The 25,690-nt window shown below is 40.3% G+C and overlaps 1 long non-coding RNA gene across 18 annotated transcripts in view; it reads right to left on the minus strand.

The window, feature by feature from the left end:
- Positions 1 to 286: 286 nt before the first annotated feature.
- LOC112654706 (uncharacterized) overlaps positions 287 to 25,690 on the minus strand; it is an 86,919-nt gene continuing 61,515 nt past the window's right edge. For 3 of the 18 annotated variants that reach the window (XR_007402449.1, XR_007402453.1, XR_007402450.1), the window contains 8 exons: positions 22,177 to 22,332; positions 19,434 to 19,639; positions 17,275 to 17,350; positions 16,949 to 17,036; positions 16,158 to 16,263; positions 14,638 to 14,750; positions 3,094 to 3,217; positions 289 to 2,645 (listed from right to left, as the gene is read on the minus strand). This is a non-coding gene — a long non-coding RNA (uncharacterized LOC112654706). Of the gene's footprint in view, positions 2,646 to 3,093; positions 3,218 to 14,637; positions 14,751 to 16,157; positions 16,264 to 16,948; positions 17,037 to 17,274; positions 17,351 to 19,433; positions 19,640 to 22,176; positions 22,333 to 25,690 lie in introns of all 18 variants that reach the window. The other 15 variants (XR_007402452.1, XR_007402451.1, XR_007402448.1 and 12 more) reach the window with 12 other exon arrangements.

Consider the following 25,690-nt stretch of genomic DNA (forward strand, 5'->3'; position numbering starts at 1 on the left):
TGGAGTGCCATTTATGTCTTAGGGGTGTGGAACTCATCAAAGTCCACTGGGCTGCAGAGATTTTTCTCAGTTCTGGTACTTCTCATACTTAAAAAGAATGCTTATATCTCACCCCAGAAATTCTCATTTAATTGGTCTGGCATACAGTCTTGGAATGGGAAATTTTGTGTGTTTGTGTCTGTGTGTGTTGTTGTTGCTGATTTTTTAAATCTTTTTTTTAATTTAATGAGGAACAATTGGCAAATATAATCGAATATATTTAAAGCATACACCAAGATGACTTGATATACATATACATTGTAGAATGATTACCAAGATCAAGATCTACAACACTGGAGTAGGGAATTTTAACAACCTGTCCAGGTGGTTCTACTAGGCAGCCATGTTTGGAAACAACTGTTTCCTATTCTTTGCTTGTTAATATGGGACTCTTACTTATTGAGTTACCCAGCCATGGGTCCAGTTGTTGAAAGCATCAAAGTTACATGGGATAAACTGTTCTCAGGCCTGTCTCAGAAGATGGAGGACGGCAATAGTAAGTGCAGTGTCTGTGGTATCATAATTTACACACATGCAGAGAATACACGAATTATGTCTTAGAGGAATTTTGGCTCTCTGCTTTCTTACCGGTTACGTATCTGAGGCGGCTGCCAGGCAAAAACCAACCTGGTAAATTCAGTGGCAACAATACTTGCCCTAAGAATGAAAACAAAAGAAGAAGGGGGGAAAAAAAGCCACACACAGCTATCAGATTTTTCACTTAATGTGCCCTAGTTTTGGTGGGTTGTGTGTTTGTCCTCTTGTACTTGATCCAGGGAGTTCCATTCTCCCTTCTCAGCAGCACATTATCACTTCTGGATTTCCATCCTTTCCTGAGCTGTTTATAATTGTCACTTCCTTGTTGCAACGTGTAGCTTCTGGCCCTCAGTCTGCTAATTGTACGTTAAAGCTCTAATTCCATTTTGGCTGTTCTGCACCGGGTCTGGCCTTTCACCTCTCAAATCTGAGTTTTCAACACAGTACCCACTAGCTAGCATTTTAATCAGCCAATCTTTGTCACTCCCTTTCTCTCCCAATCCCTACACCCTCCCCTTATAATCCTATTTCATCTCTCTTTTTCTAACTTTCAACAACCCAAATACAGCCTCTCAGGCAAAAGTCACATTCAATAACTTTATGTTTCCATTCCCTATATTAGAGCACACTTTTTTTTTTCTCACTTCAACAGCAACAGCTTTTATGCTGACATAGCAAGAGCTTTGTTCTCAGTATACAGAGAGCTAAAATAAGTGTGTCTGTGTGTGTATATATACATTGCAAGAGAGGGAAAGAGAAAGAGGGGGTCTATAAGCTAAAATACGGGCAAGGGTAAAGGTCTGTGCTGGGCTCGAAAACTGGTTGGACAATCTGTCTTAACTTTACTTGAGAACTTTTTGTATTGAATTGCCCTCTTGGGGACTCAATCTATTCAAATTGATCTTTTCTATGAGTAGGCACATCATTTTAGAAATGTTTCTGTGAAGATGTGCTGTTTTCATGCTTAGAGAAGCACACTGCGTGCTGAGTGAGACCGAAGGAAATGCCAAATTAATGCATTATTTCTGTGGCAATGTTCTTTTCCCAGGAAAGGACGGCTTTAATAAGGCAGGTGGCTGTGTGTGCCATGGCGAGCCTGCCACTGTAGGAAGCTTGGTAATCCTCTCCCCGGAAAACCCAGCGCTGGTGTTTGTTGTTTGAGGCTCCTGAATGTAATATTAGTTTACAGTCCCACTCCTGACCATATTATATAAACAGTGGGGGAAGAATGACAATGGAAATTATGGCAGAGACTGCTTTTACTCAAGCCTTTCAAAATGGACAGCGTTGTTTAGGGCTGTGGGTCTGTTTTTCAGCACCCTGCCTGAGACAGTGAATGGCTGCTGTTTCCAGCCAAATGCAGGCGATGTTGGGGCCACTTCAAACCATCAGCTTGACAATGTTATCAAGCGGCTGAGTCCCTGCTTCTGTCAGTAAGCCATCATTATTCCTCGTGTGCCAACTGCAGGAGAGGGCCACCTCGACAAATACACCATTATGTTGCATTTTAATGTGTGCCAATCAGCTTAATTCTGGCCCTGACATTCGTCTCAGGTACTGCTCTTTTCCACAACAGATGTCTGCGTGCTTCCTTTCGTTTCAGTTCCCGAAGGTTTCTGAGAGAGCAGGTAGGCACTGTGAGAGGTCACCTCCAAAGAAACAGGAAGGAGCTAAATCCATGGGATGGTTGAGCTTTTTCCAATTAAGTTCTGTGATATAATTCGAAGTCCCGTCAACATTGGTGGCTGAGCAGTCTGCACATTCACTGACATATCTGGGGATCATGTGCTGAGATACCCATCCAGCCATAAGGAACTTCTGCCATCAGAGTTCACCCCAGAGTCTCTTGTCCTTTGGGGACTTGTAGGTTCTCTGAGGGCCTAAATTTGTGCCTTGGGGAGGGGTGTCAAATGTGGATGTGTTGTTTGCCCTCACTCAACATTTTACACTTGGATGTGGAGGCCTCCAGAAGTTATTTCCTTTGAGCTTCCATACCTTGATTCAAAAGGGCTGCTACCTGGGCACAGTGGTGGCTGGGTTGGCGCTTCTGGGTCACAGAACCTGTCTTCCTTGAGGAAGATAACAAAGTCAGTGAAAATTTCTATACAACCAACATTTCTATCCCCTCTGTCATTGGGGGAATGGGGAGAAATTTTATTAAAATATTTGAGTCTGATAATCACTGCATTTTATTTTTTTTTTTAAAGATTGTATTTATTTATTCATGAGAGACACACAGAGAGAGGCAGAGATAGGCAGAGGGAGAAGCAGGATCCCTGTGGGGAGCCCGATATGGGACTCAATCCCAGACCCGCCAGGACCTGGGAATCGTGCCCTGAGCCAAAGACAGATACTCAACCTCTGAGCCACCCAGGCGCCCCCTAATCATTGCATTTTAAAAGGTCTGAATGTACTTCAAAATAAGACTTAAAGAAGCATACGTACTTTGGTAAACATCTTGCTTATCTTCAGGTATTGTCACTTATATATCAGAAACTTATTTAAAAAAAAAATCACCTTGAATTTCCTAAATGAGTTGAACCTCCTTGGAGGTATTCTAGGCAGTCTTAGTTAAAAGTCTCTTAGCTCTCGCTTTGTAAAGACATCTCTTTAGCCGAGGGTTCCCAAATACTGTGATAATCTACAAGGAAAAGAGAAATGTGATCAATAGAGTAAATTTTTCTTAAAGGTAGATTTATTAAAACTAAAGTTCTGTTCTTTATTTTGAGATTACAAAGTGACCACTTATAGTTGAATTGTCCTTTATGAAATGATGATGGCAACCCATGGTGATTTATTTTTTTAAATGTTCTAACTTGGCAAAATGAAGTTTACACTCTGGGACAGTATACTTAGTCCATCTACTCAGCCAACTAAATTAAAAAAAAAAAAATTTTTTTTTCTGGTTCTTGACATCCAGAAGTCTAGGAACCACTGTTTTACCAAATGAATTGAAAATTTCTAAAAAAAAGATTCAAAGATTCTGTGGGTTCTTCCAACTGCCAAATGGTAACAAACTAAACCAACTCAAAGAGCCAATTTTGTAGTGATACAAAATGTGAATCTGTAAAAAAGTCACATTGTTTTTTTTTTCTAATTAGCAATTTTCTACTCAGTAGCTTCTCTATCCCTGCTGTTGTCTTGCCCATCAAATATCCAGCTAGTAGATGTTTACTAATTAATGTACATGAAATACAGTTCTTTAACTTAGTCATTAAATGCTTGCCTTTGTGTTATATGTAGCTTTAGCCCCTTTAAAAACGTGTGAACTTAAAAACAAAAACAAAAACAAAAACGTGTGGACTTTGACAGAATCATCTAACACACTCTTAAAGTGACCAAGTCCCTAGCCTATTTTAGACCTTACTTTCTGAACACTGTGGCCAAGGTTTTAAACAATGTGATTTCTTAATGATGGTGTCTATACTTTCAAGCTTCTACCCAGTATTACATAAGACATTAATGATTATTATTACTTTTTACCCCTTCACCCATTTCTCCATCCCCCACTTCTGACAACCACCAATCCTTTCTTTGTATCTATGATCTTTGTTGTTGTTGTCATTGTTTTTAATATTCCAAATATAAGAGAGAGATCATACAGTATTTCCCTGACTTATTTCACATAGCATAATGCCCTCAAGGTCCCTCCATGTTGTAGCAAGATTTCATTCTTTTTTAGGACTGAATATCCTCTGTTTATGTGTGTATCATAATTTCTTTATCCATTCATCCATTAATGGACACTTAGATTGTTTCCATACCTTGGCTGTTATAGATAAAGCTGCAATGAACATGGAGGTACATATATATTTTTGAGTAGTATTTTCATTTTCTTCACATAAACACCCAGAAGTAGAGTTGCTGGATTGTATAGTTCCATTATTAATTTTGTGAGGGATCTCCATACTGTCCTACCAGTAGTGCATCAGTGTTCTTTTTTCTCCATATCCTTGCCAACATTTTTTATTTCTTGTCTTTTTGATGCTAGCCGTTCTAACAGATATGAAGTGATATCTCATTGTGGTTTTTATTTGCATTTCCCTGATAATTAATGATGTTGAAGACCTTTTTATGTACCTCTTGTCCATCTGTATGTCTTTTTTGGAAAAAATTCTGTTCTGATTTTCTGGCCATTTTTTAAATTAGATTGCTTGTGGGTTTTTGTTTTGTTTTTGTTTTTGTTTTTTTTTTCCTCTTGAGTTTTCTATGTGTTTTAGATATTAATCTCTTACCAGATGTGTGATTTGTAAATATTTTTCCCGTTCAGTAGATTGTCTTTTTTTAAAAAATTTTATTTATTTATTCATGAGAGATACCAAGAGAAAGAGAGAGGTAGAGACACAGGCAGAGAGAGAAGCAGGCTCCATGCAGGGAGCCTGATGTAGGACTCAATCCCAGGACTCCAGGATCACACTCTGAGCCAAAGGCAGAGGCTCAACCACTGAGCCACCCAGGCGTCCCTGTAGATTGTCTTTTTATTTAATGTTTTCCTTTGCTCTGCAGAATCTTTTTAGTTTGATGCTATCCTACTTATTTATTTTTGCTTTCATTGCTTTTACTTTTGGTGTCAGATTTAAAAAATCATCACCAAGATGTATGTCAAGGAGCTTACCACCCATATGTTCTTCTAGAGGTTTTATGGTTCCAGGTCTTAAGTTCAAGTCTTAAATCCATTTGAATTAATTTTTGTGTATGGTGTAAGATAATGGTCTAGTTTCATTGTCTTACATGTGGCTGTACAATTTTTCCCATCACCATTGATTGAAGATACTGTTCTTTTCCTATTATATATTCTTCATTCCTTTGTCATAAATTAATTGACCAATATGTGTGGGTTTATTTCTGGAACCTTAATTCTGTCCCATTGATCTGTGTGTCTGTTTTGAAGCCAATACCATACTGTTTTAACTACTATTGCTTTGTAGTAGAGGTTGAAATCAGGGAAGGGGATGCCTCCAACTTTGTTCTTTCTTCTCAAGATTGCTTCAGCTATTTGGGATCTTGAATTTCTATATACATTTCAGTATTATTTATTCTATTTCTGTGAAGGACGCTATTGGAATTTTGATAGGATTTGCATTACGTCTGTAGATTGCATTGGGCAGTATGGCCATTTTAATGATATTAATTATTTCAATCTATGAGCATGGAATATCTTTCCATTTATTTGTCTTTTCTTCAGTTTCTTTCCTTAATGTCTTGAAGTTTTTAGTATATAAATCTTTTGATTCCTTGGTTAAATTTATTTTATTTTATTTATTTTTATTTATGTATTTATTTTAGAGGGGGGAAGAAGGGAAGAACAGGGAGAGAGAATCTAAAGCAGGCTCCACACCCAGTGCAGAGCCTGACACAGGGCTCAGTCTCACAGCTCTGAGATCATGACCTGAGCTAAAATCAAGAATCATACACTCAACTGACTAAGCTACCCAGGCACCCTCCTTGGTTAAATTTATGACTAGATATGGAAGACATTTTTAATCTGCCCAGCATAAGCTTCCATGATGTGTAGGATTCCATACTCAATATTTGAATCACAAAGCTGGTTTTTTTTACAGATATATCTTTAAAGTCTTTTGACAGATACATCTTAAAGAGTCACACAGATATAATTTAAAATTTGATCATGTTCATCCATTGCTGCATAACAAGTTATAACAAACTTAGTGACTAAAAACAACACAAATTTGTCATTTCAGAGTTTCCGTGTGTCAGGGACCTGGTCACAGCTCAGGTGAATCAGGGTCTTTCATGGGCAGCCATCAAGGTGTTGGTCAGAGCTGGGTCTCATTTAAAGACTCACATTGTTGGCAGAATTCTGTTTCTGAAGGGTTATTGGAAATAACCCTTCAGTTCCTAGCTTACTGTTATTTTCAATGTGAGTGTCACCCAAATGGCTACTTGCTTCATCAAAGCATGCAAGCTGAGAAGGAAAAAAAAAAAAAAAGTCAACTAACAGGACAAAAGTTACCATCTTCATAACAGAATCATGAAAGTGGCATCCCATTGCTGTGCTATAGTTTATTTTTTAAAAAGTCACAGGTCCCACCTGTACTCAAGGGAAAAGGATTACACAGGGATATGAATATCAAGAGTCATGGATGATTGGGGGCCATCCTAGTCTGTCTGCCACACATCCCTGGAATTTGGAGGGATGAAACCTATGAGCCATACTTCATTCTTTTTTTTTTTTTTCTTACCTTCTTAGTGAAAAGAGATATTTGAGTTCATTTGGGAGAAGTTAGTCTGAAAGGTCTGAATTGTAAAATCATATAATGGCATGTAATTTTGCTACTTATGGTACAGAATATATTAAAATTAATGCAAATAAAGTATTATCAAGAAAATTTCCTATCTGGCAGTCTTTAATACCTGCATGGTATTCATTTGTGATTATCATTTTGTTTCCATTCCAGTCAATAATTGAGGAAGTGTTTCCTGTGTTCTTTATTCATGATAAATGTGGTAGGGAATACAAATTAAGATTATGACAAGGTTTACTCTCTTAAGAGACTTGTATTTAGAAGCAAATGGTGGTAAGAGGGAACCAAGCACACACAATTATAATGGAGAACAAAATAAAATTATACAAGCTAGTGCTAAATACGTTTAATAACACCCTCAATTCTGGGTACAGGAAACATATCAGTTTTGGGTGAAGTTACTAAAAGCCTTCTGGGGGAAGTAGAACTTGAAAGTGAATGCAATGTGGATAGTAGGTAAAAGAAAGAAAGAAGAAAATAAAGAGAAAAAAGAAGGTAGCAAGAGCCTAGAACTCACAGAGCAGACTGAAGAAACTGCAGTGAAAGGAACAGGGACCAATGAAAACTAATGGATAGTTTTGCTTTGAAGGATGTTGAAGGCCGGAGTATAGATAGTGACTTGACAGGCAAAGGAATCATTCAAGATTCTTCAAGAGAGGATAAGGGCGGTATTTAGGGGAGTCTATTTGGTGGGTATGTACATGATGGATAATGTAAAGAGCCTGGAAGAGAGGTGTGGGGTAACAAAAATCTGAGCTAGATTGGGAGCAGTGGAAAGGATAAATTACAGCAATATTTATGGTAAGAAAATCCATAGTTTGCAGATGAACTAATAGCAGCAGAGTCTGTGTTCACCTCTGCCCTCAGCCATCCCCTTCTCTTCATTTGAAACAGACAGCATTTAGGCAGCTCTAGGCCTAATTAGGATTCCTGTTGATCAGTTGGTTGCACTAACCAGTTGGTATCTCTTGGCTCTGATTCCTTGGACATTTGTCTATTAAAGGCCAACAGCCTCTAAAGAACGATTGTCGGGATCCCTGGGTGGCGCAGCGGTTTGGCGCCTGCCTTTGGCCCAGGGCGGGATCCTGGAGACCTGGGATCGAATCCCACGTCGGGCTCCCGGTGCATGGAGCCTGCTTCTCCCTCTGCCTGTGTCTCTGCCTCTCTCTCTCTCTCTCTGTGTGACTATCATAAATAAATTAAAAAAAAAAAATAAAGAACGATTGTCATTTTAGGCATGATAACAGGGGTCAGTAGGGACCTTTATATGCTCATCAAATCAGACTGTATATGTGATGACATGCAAGCTGTAACAGTGCTTTTTAAGGTGTTCTGCAAACCCATAGTTTCCATAGCTTAATAGGTTTTCTGAAAACAAAAAATAGCCAAAACCATATATATGTTCTGGAAAGGCCCATGGTCAAGTAAGTTTGGGAAACCCTGAGTTAAAGTTCAAAAAGTTCAAAAGGTCCAATGTTAACAAACCACCAATAGGAATGTGGGAAGAGCTATAATCAAAAGTGTTTCCCAAACTTCTTTGCCAACAGAATCGTGCGTGTATGTCCTTGTGTGTAGCGTTCATGCACATCATCTATAGGACTAGTGTTCTGCTGAATACACTTGAATAGATGTCAAGCAACAAGTTTTAGTGAAGTCAGCAGCTTTTTAGAAATTATTTTTTTGGCTTATAGGTCATTAGGTTTCTTTTGTTACTTCCTTTGGTATTTTATATAGCTTCATTTTAAAGCTATTTCTTTCCCAACAGTACCTATGTCAGAAATTGGAAAACAAAGGAAAAGAAAAGAACAGGAAAGAAAGAAAAGAAAGATAAGGAGGGAGAAAGGGGGGAGGGAGGGAGGAGGCAAAAGTAACTCTTTGCTTGGTGTTTCTTACAAGTGTTTTGAGAAAAAGGCCTGAGAAGAGAAATGATTCAAACTGAGGTTGCTACCTAACTGAGATGTCAAGTTGCTCAGTTTTCAAAAGTCCTTTGTGGGATGTGTGGGTGGCTCAGCCAGTTAAGTGTCTGCCTTTGGCTCAGGTCATGATCTCAGGGTCCTGGGATCAAGCCCTGAATTGGGCTCTCTGCTCAGCAGAGAGCCTGTTTCTCTGTCTCCCTCTGCCTGCATCTCTGCCTGCTTGTGCTCTCTTTCTCTCTGTCAAATAAATAAATAAATAAATAAATAAATAAATAAATAAATAAAATCCTTTGCTTTTTTTTCTCTACCCTTATTCAACAGGCACACCTGAGTTTAAATCCTTCCCGCATCATTCTCTTGCTGTGGGGCTTTGGATAAGCCCCTCCACTCCCTCCATTTCTTTCTCTTGTTTTCTCCTCTCCATTAATTTATATTTTGTGAAATTTGTTTCTTAGGAGCTTCCATAGGAAGAGCAAGTAACCCTTTTTAACTCATAATTTGAGTTAAAAGTTTAGGGGTTTTTTGGTTTTATTTATTTTTGTTGTTATTTAAAAAAAAAATACCTCCTTTGAGCTATTTTCCTAAATTTGGATTCCAGATTATGGGCTCTAGGGTGCTAAGGAAAGCAATTATAAGAGATGGTGGTTTGTAAATAGATAGGTGTTGGCGAGAGGTATGTTCAACTGACTTACTTTAGTAAACATATTCTCACCTGCTTTTATCATTCAAAATGTGCTGTTTTCTTTGCAAGGTCAGTGTCAAAGTAGAAAATGTTTTATATGTCCATGTCCTGTCATGTTTACTTCCATTTGCAAGGTTTCTAACATGATTTAGGTCACTTAGTTTTTTGTATATGTCTAGTTTCAGAGGGTGGCATGAGGAGAAAGGGAAAGAAACAGTTACTGATAGGATACTAAAATGTTTATGATTTGATTTCTATGTACTAAATGAAAACTTGATGCTCTATAACAAGACCTACAAAATCCTCCATTCAAAGCCCACATAATACGGGTTGCCATTGTCAATGAAATCAATTTTATTTTCATCATCTTGGTCTTGCATAAATTGTTGAAAAACAGAGCTAATAAGTGATATTCCTGTTAGCTTGGGATATCATCATTTGAAGATTATTTCAACTATGTTATAGTTAAAACCATGACAGTGGAGGAAGCGGCCCACAGAGACTGTGTACTTGCATGTTGAATATAAGTTCTAGGAATGTAAATTCTCTATAAGACTTCTAGTTCAAGACTTTTTTTTTTTTTTTTTTTTTACCTAGCCAGATTTTATAATATCAAGAGAAATCAGTCCTGACACATAGAAAGCTGAATCCAGTAAATAATAGCTCTTATTATTATTATTTATTGAGCACCTTCTATGTGTGGGAATGCAGCAGAGAACAGCAGTGCTAGGTGCGACAACACTGGTTTAGGTCTAAGAATAGCACAGAATTGCTGTTCTCTCAAGGCACACATACTAGGTTCTCACTCATTTTTCCTACACTGACTTTCAAGCCCTCTAGCTGTCCCTGAGACCTACAGTTGATTGTACAGTGCTATGTCTTTTCATAATAGAAGTTTTAAAATTATTAGCCACCTGAAAGACTAAGGTGCTTTATCCATTTCTTGTTTATTCATTCTATTTCCCATTCCTCATGACTGTTATTGAGCTTAAATAGCAGTTAGTTTTCTGTTAATATTCTCCAGTTTAAGGTTTCCTTGTGTTTCCCATCCCTGGCCTTTTAGTATTAGTTGAAATGCACCTGTACTTTTAAGTTTCTAATTTATTGAGTTCAAATTCTATCATCTTATGAGGCTACCTCTATGAAACTTTCCCTGACCTCCAACCCACCCTAGATTGAGCAACTACTCTTTCCACCATTCTCTGCCTCTATTATACTGCTTTGCATGACTGGCATTTAATTATTTAGATGTCGAATTCACAGAGCACAGGAGCTATATATTCATCTCTGTGTTGCTATCACATAGCATAGAGTCTGAATCATAAATATTACTTGAATTGGACTGAATAGACACCCAAACAAAACAAAACAACAACGAAACGCTGCCAGGAATCACAGATAGGAATGTATTTGTCTATTCTTTACCTTGTCTCCAAGCCACACCATATACAAAGCTGGGAAGGGAACCAGGTAAGAGAAAACTCATTTGGAAAATTCCAGTGAATGTAGCCACAACTGTTAGAAGAAAGAAGACTCTTTTTTGCTTCTTTTGATAAATATTAACCAGGAAAACTTAACAGGCAACAGTTTCCAAGAGTTTGCACCAAAGTAGGAAATTTTCAGTGTATTTAATGGTTTGTAAATATTTATTTTTTAAGCATATGAAGACACAAGTTGTGAAATCTGAATGTGTATGCTGGAGAAATGCAGAATTTGCCCTTCTGACAACCTGCTATGAATTTTAACAATATTTGAAATATTTTATTGCTAATTAGCCAATTTGATCTTTGGCTGCTGCCTTAGGGGAATTTACAATGACCTATTAGCAATTTAACACTAGGCCAATTAGGTAAAATTTTCAGCTTCCTGAAAATGCGTAAGTATGTAATAGAAGGAAATGATGACATCATATTTAGGTAACTTTGGTTTAACGGTATTCTCCTCATTCCCCCTAGGAGATCTGGATAAACTTCCCAAGAATCACACTTCTGTGGCCAGGGAGCATTCGTAGCCCTCCACATGTGGCTGGGAGTGGTTGTGTGGGGTCGGGGAGTGGGGTAGTGGTGGGGTTGAAGGGAGTGGACTTACTTCTTCCTGCATATTCTTCCTCCTTCCCTCTGTCTTCTTCCTACTCCCTTCCTCTCCTTCTCCCTCTCCCTTTCTTCTCTACCACCTCTTTTTCTCTCTCCCTTCTCTCTGTCTCTCCCCTACCCCACCTTCCTTTTCCTTCTGCTGAACTACCATGCTGCCTTATCAATTTATATGAAGCCCAGCTCCTTCCTTGGTTTCTTAAAAAATTCACTTGAACCTGAGTTTAGTGACTTTGTTAATGAGTAGGAAATGCAGTAGGGGATGAAATAAAGTTTGGTCATAGAGGATGTGAAAGTTAGCCTTCCTGTTGCATTCCCCATAGCTCCTCTTCTTCTATTATATCCTCCAGTATAATGGTTTTTCCATTTCCCACATACAGGAAAGTTCTATCTACATTCAGAGCTCAATATCTACTCTAAGTTGGCATATCAAAATATCTCCCCAATGAAGATAAGGCTTTTCTTGAAATGAGCTCTAGATCCAGCCACTACATTTTTTTCCTGTATTGTTACTACTAAATATTTAAAAAACTAGTTAGTGTGAGTTTTGTTTAAAGATATATTAAATTGTATATATTTTTTATTTTGTTGCAATAGTACTTGGTTTGAGATGGGCAGAGGTAGAGAGTGACCTGCACTATGAAAGTTCTGCAATTAGCAATGTTTTTAGCTCTGTCCTATTCAGTTTAGTATCTATTTAGTTATTTAATATGCTTGAACACAACTGGTTGTGAGGACCAATGAATAGTGTATTGGCCAAGGTTCAGCCAGATAAGTAGAGTGCATGTATGTGTGCATGTGTATGTATATTATAAATAAAGGGTTATTACAAGGAATTGGCTTACATAAATGTGGAGGCTGGCTAAGCACATCCATACTCTATAGAATAGGAAGGACATGGGCAGGCTGAAACTCTTGGCAAGGGCTGAAGGGACTGTTCACAGACAGAATTTCTTCTCTTTTTGGGAGAAGCTTCAGCCCTGATTTAAAAAAAAAAAAATTGAATAGTTTTACCCATATTATTCAGGATTAAATCTTCAATATTTTTAGATTTTATGTGACATCAGTTGGTCAGGAGTTTTAATTATATCTACAAAGTACCTTCACAGAAACACCTAAATTACTGTTTGATGGAGTAACTGAGGACTGCAACCTATACTAGTTGCCATATTAAAAAAAAGTCATTACAGATGAATAAACCAGATAAAATGTTTCCCAAGGGATGGTGGTTAGAATGCATTTTAACAAAATTTTTAATAGTTAAATTATGACAAAAAAAGGAAACATACATACCTTAGAAATCTCTGATTTATATTAAACTCTTCACCAAAGGGTTTTTTCTTTTTCCTTTTTAAATATTTTATTTATTCATTTATTTATTTGAGAGAGATAGAGAGCTTGCTGGCAAACAGTGGGGAGGAGCAGGGGGAGAGACAGAGAGGGAGAATCTCAAGCAGACACCCCACTGAGCATGGAGCCTGACACGAGGCTAGATCTCACAACCCTGAAATCATGACTTGAAATGAAACCGAGAGTGAGACAGTCAACCGACTGAGCCACCCAGGTGCCCCCTGAAGTGTTTTTCTAAGGAAGCATTTAAAAATACTGATGGCAAATACATAAATTAAAGAGCAATTGTGCTTTGTACTGGCAAAACAATGCTTATTGTTTTCATTGCATTCCAGAGTTCCACCTAAATTTGTTATGATGGCCTGAGAAAGAAAAAAAATGGTATTAATTTCTTTTTTAAATGGACCACTAAGATTATTCATAATATACAACTCATTAAGCCAATAAATTCATTCATTCAACACATATATAATGCGAACACAGTGTATGGCAGACACTAATTCTGTGGATAAAACGGTGAATAAAACAAATGCTGACCCTGCCTTCAAGAATTCTGTAGTGGTCAGGGAATAAAGATATATATTAATCAAATATTGACACAAATAATTCTCACAAACTGTGATAGTTTCTATGAGTCTACAGCTCCTGACCTTCTCTGGGATGCCAGAAAGTTTATCTGATGACAGATGTGTAAGCTGGGATCTAAAGAATGGGCAGAAATTATTTGGGTAAAGAAAAGGAAGAAGAGGGGATGGTTCAGTGGTTGAGTGTCTGTCTTTGGCTCAGGGTGTGATCCTGGAGTCCTGAGATCAAGTCCCACATCGGACTCCCTGCAAGGAGCCTGCTTCTTCCTCTGCCTGTGTCTCTGCCTCCCTCTCTGTTCTCTCATGAATAAATAAATAAAATCTAAAAAGAAAAAAGAAAAGGAGGAAGAGATTTCTAGGCAATGGTAAAAACCTGCTTGAGGAGCTTGACCAAAACCAGGGAGGCTGGAACATAGAAAGTGAGGGGGTACATGGCAAAGACAATGCTGTAGCAGCTGGCAAGAGCTAGTACCTTGAAAACTACATTAAGAACTCTATTTTATCTTTATCTTAAGAGCAATGGAAGCATTAAAGGAATTCAAAATTTTACACAAGGGAGTAACCTAATCAATAGATCATTTGTAGCAGGACTTTGCAAGATAGAGGTTCTACTTAAGCCCCTCAGGCAAAGATAGCAGAAGTTCAGCATCTGTATCAGTAAATCTTTGTGCCTTACCCAGGGCAGGCATCATGGCAATTATTGTCCCTGACGAAACCCAGACTTTATAGTCTCAGAACATTCAGACAGCCAATACTAATCAGTGTTATTTGGCACTTAAAACAGACCCTATTTTACCAAATTCTTTTGCTTTACTTAGTAAAAATACAAAATTGTTTGGGATAAGGTTGCTGGACAAAATGCAGGACACTAAGTTACATTTGATTTTCAAATACACAATCTTTTAGTGTTAGCATGTCCCATGCAATATTTGAGACATATTTATACTAAAAAATTATTTCTCATCTAGGTGAAATTAATATTTTACTGGTTACTTACACAAATCTGGCAATCCTCATTTGAGGGGATTAATTGAAATAGCCTAAATTGAAAAAGCCCACAGCATAGTACCTGCTCATAATAAAGGTTTAATAAATGTTTATTTATCCAAGTTGTTAGTTAGTTCTAAAGGTATAACTTTAGAATAGTGCAGAAAGTATTGGTTTCTGACTTACCTTAATTTTTTTCATGTATTAGTTATAACAAATAATCAAAAAGTTCTGAAGCTATTGTTCAGCTGCTTTCCCATTATTCTTTCGTTTGACTAGTGGTTCTCCATCATTCTTTACTGTACACAAGGGAGTGCAAAAAACCCATAGTTCATTTACTCCACCCATGTCCACTTTATAATTAAAAAAAGAAGATAACATTACTGCATAGGAAGAGTGCTATAGGGTTAACCCACGACACACCAACTTGAGAAAGATAAAAACAAATAGAAATTTTATTTTTTATTTTTTAAAGATTTTATTTATTTATTCATGAGAGACACAGACAGAGGGAGAAGCAGGCTCTCTGTGGGGAGCCCGATGCGGGACTCAATCCCAGGACCCTGAGATCAAGACCTGAGCCAAAGGCAGATGCTCAACCACTGAGCCACCCAGGTGTCCCCAACAAATAGAAATTTTAAATTCAAAAAAGATCATGACAGTTATTTAAATCATCAACTCAAGAAAATTCTTGATGCCATGAAAACAAGTTACCCTTCCTGAATTTTGTGGAATTTCCAGTAATCTGCAAGTGATCATACACCATAAGAGGTTTTTGTCCCTGTCAAACACTGTGTGGCAGCCAGCTATCTTTGAAGAATATTTAATTATATTCTTCAGTCAATTCTAGAAGCTGCCTACTTTTAGTTTATGATGCCAAATTATAGTGACTGCTAACTGACTTAGGAATTTACTAGAAAATTAACCTTGGTGGTTTATGTAAATGAAAGCCTACAGAATTATGGGTGATTTACCCAGAAGGACTGAAGCGGAGACCTGGAATCATAGCTCAGGCTGAGTGTTATTCAGTGCTCCCTTGTGGCCCATACTTTGAGAAGTACTGACCTGGGCAGAAGTACCAGCATTCAAACTCTAAAGTATATGGTAGACATTACAATGTCTAAATCTATACCTTCAGTTAAACTTTATGAAATAGAAACAATACTTTCAGGCTTCTAATTTTATGAGCAAGAATTGGGGAAAATGTGAGTTAATAAAATATACCAAGCACTTGGACCTCTTGGGTCCAAAATGTATTATGAAGGCACATTATCTATTATATCTCTAATTAATTCCAGGTCTCTGAGCTGGCTGGAATCAGCACCAGCTCTCTTCTGAAACAGTTTATAGTATCAGCTGAACTACCATCTTTCTTCATTGGATTTGTCCTGGCTTGACTATACTCGTATTATATTCAAGACTGATGCACTTTGAGTTCCTTTGCGGGCTCGCCCAGATTCTTTTCAATATAAGGGTCCTGTAATTAAGGCTAGGAGGCGTGTTTTTGACTGAGTGCCCTGCAGATTGCTCATTAACATGCCATCTGAACAATTTAATAACCTTTTTAATTAATCCAAAATTGGCATGTCCCCCTTCAGGCTACAGTGCAGCTTTTGCAAGAGTTGGTCTCTTGGTAGTTCTCAATTTAGCTTATTATTTGAAAGCTAAATCTGCCCAGGCTAATGAGCGTGACCAATTCCTCTTACCAAGACCACATAGGAGTCTCCATCTGCACTTCACTAAAGGATGAGAGGACCAGATGTCTTGGGGTGATATTCTGGTTCTTGGCTTTTTAAAGACGTTCCCATCAGTCTAGAGATGAAAGAAAATAATTTATAGAGTAGTTGAAAATCACTTTTTACTTTCACTTTATTATTATTATTATTATTATTATCATCATCATCATCATCTCACTTTCGGGTTTGACATTTTAGACTCTTTAGTTTCAATTAGTCCTTCATAATCGGTGCTAGATATAATTTAAAATAATTTAACGGTTTTTCTAATTTGATATCCTGAAGCTTTAGTATTCCTGAAGAAACAAAATTGCTGTCCTAATGTATTTGAAATATATTTGTGGCAAGGTTGAACTTGTACTTTTTTTTTTTTTTTTACCTTGAAAAGGTAGGACTCAGGGACAATCACTCTTTGAAGCCTGAAAAAGATAGATGTGTGTGTGTGTGTGTGTGTAAATGTGCTTGCATGTACGTTTGGGCTTGTATTTTACCTGGCCACAGTCACCAATATTTGAGCTTCTTTCCCTCAGCTGAGCAGAAGATTACTCCCTTAAAATGTGCCCCCATTGTTTCTGCAGGCCCATAAAGGAATGCCTCACATAGACTTACACTCTTGCCCGTCAGTAGCATTCATCATGGTCTATCCATTTTCCTCTCTGTTTTCAAACTTACTTGCCTCTGCCTGGAATAAATGCTTCCAGTTGCTGTTGCTGAGAATCCCAACCATTTATTCTTAAAACAAACATGAGTTGAGTACGTACATGTGCCAAGTGCTATGTTAGAAGTTCATAAAAATCCAATATCTTTGTCCATACTGATACCTCCATACACTTAAATAAATGTTTATCTCTGTAAAGTTACAACAATAGAACTAGTTATTATCTCCCTACAGGGAGAGGTAAGATGCCCTGTCCCCACTAGCTAGCACCTGCTGGCCACTTTAAAGCAGCTTGTTTCATGCCCCCACATTCTTAAAACTCTCTTCAAAATAGCCCCGATTGCTTACAAAACAAAGGAAGTTTTAAAATAAAGGTTTTCCTGGTTATACTCCCTCCATCAAAGACTAAGATTTTAGGACAAGATTTACCTCACTTGAAGCTGTGAGCATCCTTCTGGGTGATCATCTGTGTGAGAAGAAACTTGTCCTTGTCCAGGAGTATTGCCTAGGAATAGAATTCTGCTCAACCTTATGATATGACAGTGGAAGGTCTACCCTGTCCTACAGCGATCAGCTTGTGTATATATAGAGAGATACCGATACACACACACACAATTAGCTTGCATATATGTATATGCACATATATATACAACACACACATATATATGTATATATGCACATATATAAAATATATAAATGTAAAATATTTTGCATCTGGAAATGTCAAGTCCTATCAGAATTTAGCACTGGCTCAGGCCCTACCATCTCCCACTTGCCAGAATTAAAAATCTAGAAAGCTTCCCCAGTTATCCACATTAACATTCCCCACTAGAATAGTGCCTTTGTTGCAATTGATGTACAGATGGGGGAGAGTGTGCAAGGCGGGGAAGGGTTGTGTGGGAAATCTCTCTAACCTTCCTCTCAATCTTGCTCCCAGTATCTCCCACAGATCTTGAAAAGCAGGCCAGGTGACACCCCAATACCAGGGTCCATCCTTAGATTGTTAGTGTCAGCCACCATAATGCCCTGGGTTCTTGCTCCCAAGTACAAATACAGATTTGCTTAGCAGAAGGAGGTGGGTAAGGACAAAGCCTGACGGGTGGTAGGAACTGGACAGTGGGGCTCACTGCTATTTGTAAACAGGAGGAAGCCTGATTCCACCTGAACCTCTGGGGAGCCATCCTTTTTATATGTAACATGACACTGGTGGGCTCGAGAACCCTGAAGAACAAACTATCATTTTAAAAAAACATCCAATGTACCCACAGGACTGACATCTGTCCGCATTTCCCACACAGCTCCAAGTGAAGAGCCACGGTTCTTTCAGCCGCACTCCCAATACTCTTGCCTCTTCCTGCCTGCCTGCCTAATTAGCATGGACAAAGGCTGCAGTTCCACCAGAGGGGGCCTCCTGGTGCAGCAGTGGAGTGCTTCTCCCTTCTAGTGAATTCCTCCCTTCTGTCTGTGAATGGATAGTGAGCAAAATAACTGACAGTAGAAAGTGCTAGAGGCTATGTTAGATAAAAAAGACAAATAGCAGAGGCCCTTTTGGCATATATTTTTAATTGGAAGAAAATGTAGGCCTTTGGTGACAGTATTTGCTACATTTCCCTAAATCCAGCACTTAAAAAAAAAACAACACACAAAAAAAAAACAAGAAATAGGGTCACCAGGTATATGGAAAGTGAATGGGTGTTGAATCACAGGTGTTCCTGGGTGGGGTATTTAACCTCTGGTGTACAGCAGCTGTGTTTATAACATGAGAAGGCTGGGCTCTTGTAGAAGGAACTGTGAGAAAGCACACAGTTCATGAGATACATGGTTCTCTTCCTTATTTCCCCTTTATTATTTATTAAAAGATTTTATTTTTTCATGATATACATTCAGAGAGAGGCAGAGACACAAGCAGAGGGAGAAGCAGACTCCTTGAGAGTAGTCTGATGCTGAACTCGATCCCAGGACACCAGGGTCACGACCTGAGCCAAAGGCAGATGCTCAACCACTGAGCCACCTAGGTGCTCCCCTTCTTTCCCTTTTAAAGGCTAGGGAAAGGGGCATAAAACCCACAACTGAGGGCTTGCCATTGGTCTCTGTAGGGGAGGAATAGGTTTTCTTTGACCTCTTAAGGTTCCTGGCTGGGTCTGAAAATTAAACTGACAAAGATTAGCAGAAGGAAAGCATACAGATTTGTTTTGTATGACACGGGAGACTTCATAAGGAAATGAAGAACAAGGAAACAGTTAAACCTGGGTATTTTTGTGCTAGATTTGATGATAGGTGGGCAATCGTGGAGGACTGTGATAGGTTAAGGACTACTGAGTAAGTCTAGTAAACTAGTAACCTGTAGGGAACTTAGCAAGGACCTGTTTGCTCAGATTCTTCCATTCTCCCAGGTATAGGGAGGGCACCTCTCAGTGAGGGTTTTGTGACCTGTTTCAGGGAAAAGGGGTGAGGCAGGGGAGGAGGTCAGAACCACCCTCAGTTTATAATACTCAGCATGCCAAGGTGCCATATTTGGGGGTAGCATGTCCTGAACCCCACCATCTCCAGTGACTCACACACAAGAATTTGTGCACAGATACACTTACCAAATTGTGCATCCTGAGAGGAAATGCCTTTTCTCCTTTAGTCCCCTACTCTCGGTTCTCAGAATCTTCTTTATTACAGTCTACTTTTGGGTATGTGTGAGGGGATGAGAGGGATCCATTTGGCTAAATGTCAAGTTGACTTCCGAGCCTCTGTTTCTGTGGGCAGAAGCCCTGCTAGGGCAGGCTCCATGCTGCTGAATGTTTTTCTGTCATTTTCAAAAAGGAGAACAGCAAAGATGCAAATTGCTGAGCCTGCTCTGGGAGATGGGCATACAAAGAGGCAATTCAGGAGGACAAGTGTGTGGGGAAAGAGGGGGGCAGAGGAGGGAGGCAAAGGCAGGGCGCATTCTTCAGGTTCTTTCTTCTGCCTTTTGTTAGAGGATTTATTGGGCTTGTTAAGAACGAAGGAAACACTGGGAGGCTTGGTGGCCTCTGGGCTTAGGGGGCCCTTCAGAATTGGAAACTCATGGCATCTCAGGGCTGTCTGCCTTTTAGGACTCCCTGAGAGCCCTGGGAATGGGCTTCCTAGAGATGCAGAGATGCATCATATTTTTGTTCAGGGTGGCAGGAATATGACACAGGATCTGGCTCAGGCAGGCAGGTAAAAGTCACAGCCTCCTGGAGGCCGTCATAGCCCCCCATGTCACCCCCAGCCCTGACTCGGTCCTCTGTCCCTCCCCACCCTGATCCGGGCTTCTTTTCAGCAGTGGGCCTCCTCCTCAACCGGGACTGTGCCCCCTGAAAGAAACCCACCCAGGCTGCAGAGAGTGAAGACCCTACTGCTGCCAGGAGCATTTTCCCTTCCACTTGCCCTCAGATGCAGCCCTCCCACCAGTGGGGTTTTGATTCCAGCAGAGGAAGTGCTCCGTGGTGTTGGAACACCTGGTTCTGGTCCCAGCCCTAATTGGCACTGTGACTTTGGGCAAGTCGCTTTCCTCCTCTGGGCCTCAGTTGTCTCTTCTGTAAAACGAGAGGGTTGGGCTGGGGGTCTTCGGAGCCTTGTCCTGCCCTGACTGTGGAAACCTCAGTGGCTTTAATTGCCTCATTAGAGCACCAGGGAATGCCTTTCCAGTAATTGTCTCCCGGACTCCTGTCTTACCCACTCCCTACTGGACTCTGCCTCCAAGGAAACAAAAGCAGCTGCTCTCTCCTCTGGGGCTTTCTCGGAACTGCCAGCCCTTCCTGACAAGGACGTATGTGCACAGGCTTTCTCTGTCTGTCTCTCTCCCTCTGTCTATGGCCTCTTTTGGAGGGTGGGTGGTGCCCCTATTGAGCCCTGCTTTTTCTGTTTTCTGCTTCTTTGGCTAGCATAGCTGGCCTCTGTCCCAGGTGAGATCAAAGTTTCCTTTATTCCTCTCCACCGGCACATGAATTTGGCAGTGGCGCTTTGCAAATAACTATGTGCTCCAGACAGCTGCATCAAGGCACTCCAGGTGAGAGCTGAAATAGCTCAGATGCAAATGGCAGGAAATCAAGAAACAGTTAATCTCATGTCACTGTCCCCGAAGAAGAGCACATTCAGGAATTTGGCAGCTACCCTTAAGAGATGGTCTCTTCACTAAAAACCAGGATATTTCATTTTCTGTTTTAAGATAAGGCCCAAACAGTGTAGATGGTGCAGTGTTAAAATTTGCTAAATGAGCTGGCCCTATGAATCTCTTACAAAACTCTTAATATGTGTAGGAATGTGTGTGTTTCCTGAGAGGTCAGGAAACCATTCAGGTGTGTTCTGCTGGGCATGTGCAGGGCTGGCTAGGCAAGAGATCAGAGATGTGGGAGGGGTTTGTAGGAAACTCAGGTCTAGTTGGACACCAAAGAAACCAGCATGTCTGGGAGAATCCAGAACATCTGAGGGCTGAAAACAGAGAGTGAGTCTAGGGAAGGCAGCCGAGGCAGGAAGGGTCAAGCTCATCTGAGGAGATTATGGCAGGTAGAGTCTAGCATCCAGCAAGGCCGAGATTGAGACACTGTGTGATTTCCAATCCCAGAAAAGAGCAACTGCTGTTTATCTTTCTCAAGTGCCCCTGGAGGATGGGTGTTCATGGGTGGCAGGTTTGTGCCCAAAACCAGAGCTTTATGTCTAACAACTACTCCTGATGTATCCAACAGCCTTTTTTCAGTCATGTGGTATGAGATTAAAGAGTGGAAATCTTGGCTTAGACAGAATGGGTTCAAATTCTAGATCAGCCAGTTTGCTATTTATATCTACTAGCTCTACACCTCAATATTCTTATCTACAAACTGGGAGTAATAATAGTGATTTGCCCGATTTGTTGGGAGGATTAAAAGTGCCTAGTGTAGTGCCTACTATGTTGGAGGATTCAATAAATGGCAAATACCATTATTTTGATATTTACTTACTAGGCTTTCTAATAAGAGCCAGAGGACAGCAAGATTCTTAGGACACTTCAGCAGGCATCAGAATCCTTTGGAGGACTTGTCGACATGCAAGTTGCTGGGCCCCACCCCAGTCAGTGTGGGATATGGTCTGTGGAACCTACTTTGAGAATCACTATTCTCTATCCTATATTCAAGACAATGTCCAAATGAGACAGTTATTTAACAAACACCTAACTAGCCTTTACCATGTGCCAGACTTTGTGTATATACACAATGCATAGCATTACAACCCTTGACTCATTTACTCCTACGGAGGCCCTACGAAGCAGGTTCTGTTACACCCACTTTACAGAGGAGTAGCTTCTCAGTGAGTTTTTCAGTCTCTAGACTTGATAGTGCTTACCTAGGTCCTTGCTGTAACCCTGTGCAAAGGCAGTATAGCTGCTGTGAAAGGAGTTGAGACTCTGGAGCCCAAGTAGGGTTAGAATCCTAGTGCTGCCATGTTTGAGCTATGTCACCTGAAGCAAGAGAATTTATCTTTCTGGGCCATTTTCTTTGTCTAAAAGAAGATGAAAAAAAAGGATGAAACTCATAACAGCTTACTGGTAGGAGTTTGTCAGGAACAAAATGAGGAAGCTCATATGAAGTGCTTGGAAGAAAACAGATGCTCATGAAGGATAGTCTCTCATATGTTCCACAAGTCACTGGCCCTCATCTTGCTGTGCCACCAGTAATGGCTTTTGCTTGATGGTGGTAAGTATTCGTTTCTCTCTGCACCCCCCATCACCTTATTCTCAACCCAATTTTACTTTCTCTTTATCAATTTATAGCATCTTAGAATGATAGAACCAGAAAATACCTTGGATCATTTATTCCTGACTGTGCATCCAAGTCACCTGGGGATTAAAAATAATAATAATACAGTTTCCTGGAATCCTGTGGCAACTGGATTATTCTTCACAAGGCTCCATCTTTCCTCCTAATTTCCATGGGAAAAACATAATTTTCCCCTTCGATGTTAGCCTAGACTTTGTTGTGGTCAGTTGGATATTCCACAGACATGAGGTAGGAAAGGCTTGAGATGAGGTTGTGAAGTTAAGCTGGCTCCTTGGCACCTCTGGTGTTGCCATGAGAAGACATGCATGATGTAGGACATTGGTCTCTGGAGTAGGATAACATGCACGCATGCCCAGCAGAGCTGGACTGCCCCAGCAGATGCCAGCCCTCATCAGGCAACTCTTGGCTGACCCCGAGATGTGACTGAGCCAGCCCAGATCAGCAGGGCCATGCAGCTGAGCCCTGCCAAGACCGGTTACTCACCTGTAGACTTGTGACCTAAGTATTATTGACATAAGCCACTGAGATATTGTAGTTCTTTGCTAAGGGCCTGATTTTGGCTTTATCTCCAGATATTCTGAGTAACAGGCTGGGGACCCCAAATGCATGTTTCTAAAATTCTGCCCCCCACTGCTCCCCCACCTCCCCTCCCCAGACGCCCCATGCGATTCCATTATTTAGCTCGATTTAGGCACCGTTGCTCTTGGATCTCATCTCTTACAGGGAGATGTTGAGGCCCAGAGAGGTAAAGTGACTTGCCCAAAGTCTCAATACCTGGCAAGGTTAGTATTAGAATCCTTGGTATGCTATATGAATACTCATTCTACTATATCATACTCTTCTTTCTTAACTTGGAAGAAATCATTCATGACTTCATAACTGAAATGCTTTGGGCTGAAGGACTACAATGCTATGCTGACGTTAACCATTGGAAACCCACTGATGGGAGGAAATACACAATGGAAAGAAGAGTATATTGACTTTGGTTGTAATTGTATTTACTGTGCCACATGTCTCAGCTCAGGGTAAAAAATGTGGTCACTAGATCGTGGGATTTAGAAGGAATTTAAAGTACAGTATTCTTTTTCAACTTGGGAAAGTTTATGCGATTTCTAGGCAATTATTTCCTGTAGGAATAAAAATATGTGTTACTCTTTCATCCTATTCCTCTCACTGCAGTTTCTCCTCATTAGTGGTTTCCTTCCTCTTGAGCTGCAGTAATGCCCTCAAAGTACTGAATCTATTACTGCTGAAGTTGGTCTTTGCGGGCCTGAAAGAAATGCAGATTGGCAAACTGAAATGTTGGTCTTGATTCAGACTTGTATTTATTGAGCACCTGCTAGGTGCCCTGCTCTATGCAAACTGCTCTCACCATAAACTATTTTTATTAAGTGTATAGGCATTTACAAGGAGTAGGTGTAGATTGTGTAGAAGGAAAAGAGAAAAGAGACACTTATGGCTCAAGGCTGTTGTTGCAGACTCTTTTTGTGACATTTCTCTATTTGCCAACACTCTCTTGTTCAGTCTTCCCCATCTATTTAGGAGCGAAAAATCATCTCTTTCCCCACATCACCCTCTAGCCCAAACATAACCTTTTCCTGCTCCATTTACAATACCTAGGACTACTTACATAAATAAAGCCAGATAAGGTGCTAAATATTTCCTGGCTAATCCAGGCAGGAAAGGGGATACTTCCTGGTCTAAGACTCTTAATTGTGTTTCATGTGGTTCAGGACAGTGTCCCCTCAAGTCTTATCCCACTTGTTTCTCCCCTGTATGATCTCTCCTCCCAACTCAGATTTCATTTTTTAAAAAGTATTTATTTATTTATGAGACACACACACACACAGAGAGAGAGAGAGAGAGAGAGAGAGAGAGAGAGGCAGAGAGACACAGGCAGAGGGAGAAGCAGGCTCCATGCAGGGAGCCCAATGCAGGACTCAATCCTGGACCCCGGGATCACCCTGAGCTGAAGGCAGACACTCAACCACTGAGCCACCCAGACGTCTCCCCAACTCAGCATTTGAAATGTTACATCCCCAGGCCCACAGCTCTGAGAGGAGTCTTCCATAGCATCTCCCTGCTGAAATCCTTCACTGCCATTCCTTTATTCCTCTGCTCAGCTCCCATCTCATCTCCCCATTCTGCTCCAGACAGTGCTGTCACTTACTTCTTACTCCTCTACTTCTTCTCCTCTTTAGCTGGACTACACACACATGTACATATGTGCCCACATGCCTGTGACATGATAATCTCTCCTTTCCTATCTTTCGTCATGCTTTCTCCCCAGCCTAAGAATCTCTGCCTCTGCGTGTGGTCTCAGTTTCCCACAGGAGCCCTGTGATGTAAATGAGTGAAGCAGATGGGTGTGAGACAGCGGATGGTTGGGGGGCGGGGAGCGTGGCAAACTGGTGAGGACACAGCAGATCTGAGGGGCCCTATTGCTACTAGACCCTAGTGAATGGGTGCTGTGTAACTCAGTGTTGACATATCCTCTACATTTTTAGAAGCTCGAAATTCAGATTTTGTGTGAAAGCTCCAGACTTTTAAAGGTGTGGAAGTACACTAAAAATTTATTAAAAATTGTGCGTGCATCAAATAAGCAAACCTCCTCTGTACCTTTTGTTTATTCAAATCCTACCAAACCTTAAAGTCCAGCATAGGCCGCCTCTCTCTCCTGAAGCTGCCTTTGATGATTTGGGTTGCTGTGTTCTTTCCTCTCTGGCTCCTTCTACAAAGAGACCCAGATAGTTACGTATGTATTCAGGCTAGAAGCCGAAGACCTGGAGACAAAACTACTTACAAGCTGTGCAGCATTGGGCAAGGTAATAAAACCCCTAAAAGCTCTAATTTCCTTGTCTCTAAAAGAGAGGGGTTAGCCATAGTGTGTCATAGGCATGTGAGAGAGATTAAAGAGAACAGAGATAGGGACGCCTGGGTGGCTCAGTGGTTGAGCATCTGCCTTTGGCTCAGGTCATGATCCCGGGGTCCTGGGATCAAGTCTCATATCAGGCTCCTTGTGGGGAACCTGCTTCTCCCTCTGCCTGTGTCACTGCCTCTCTCTGTGTGCCTCTTATGAA

The sequence above is a fragment of the Canis lupus genome, chromosome 15, assembly GCF_003254725.2.
Source record: "Canis lupus dingo isolate Sandy chromosome 15, ASM325472v2, whole genome shotgun sequence".
Classification (NCBI taxonomy): Eukaryota; Metazoa; Chordata; class Mammalia; order Carnivora; family Canidae; genus Canis; species Canis lupus.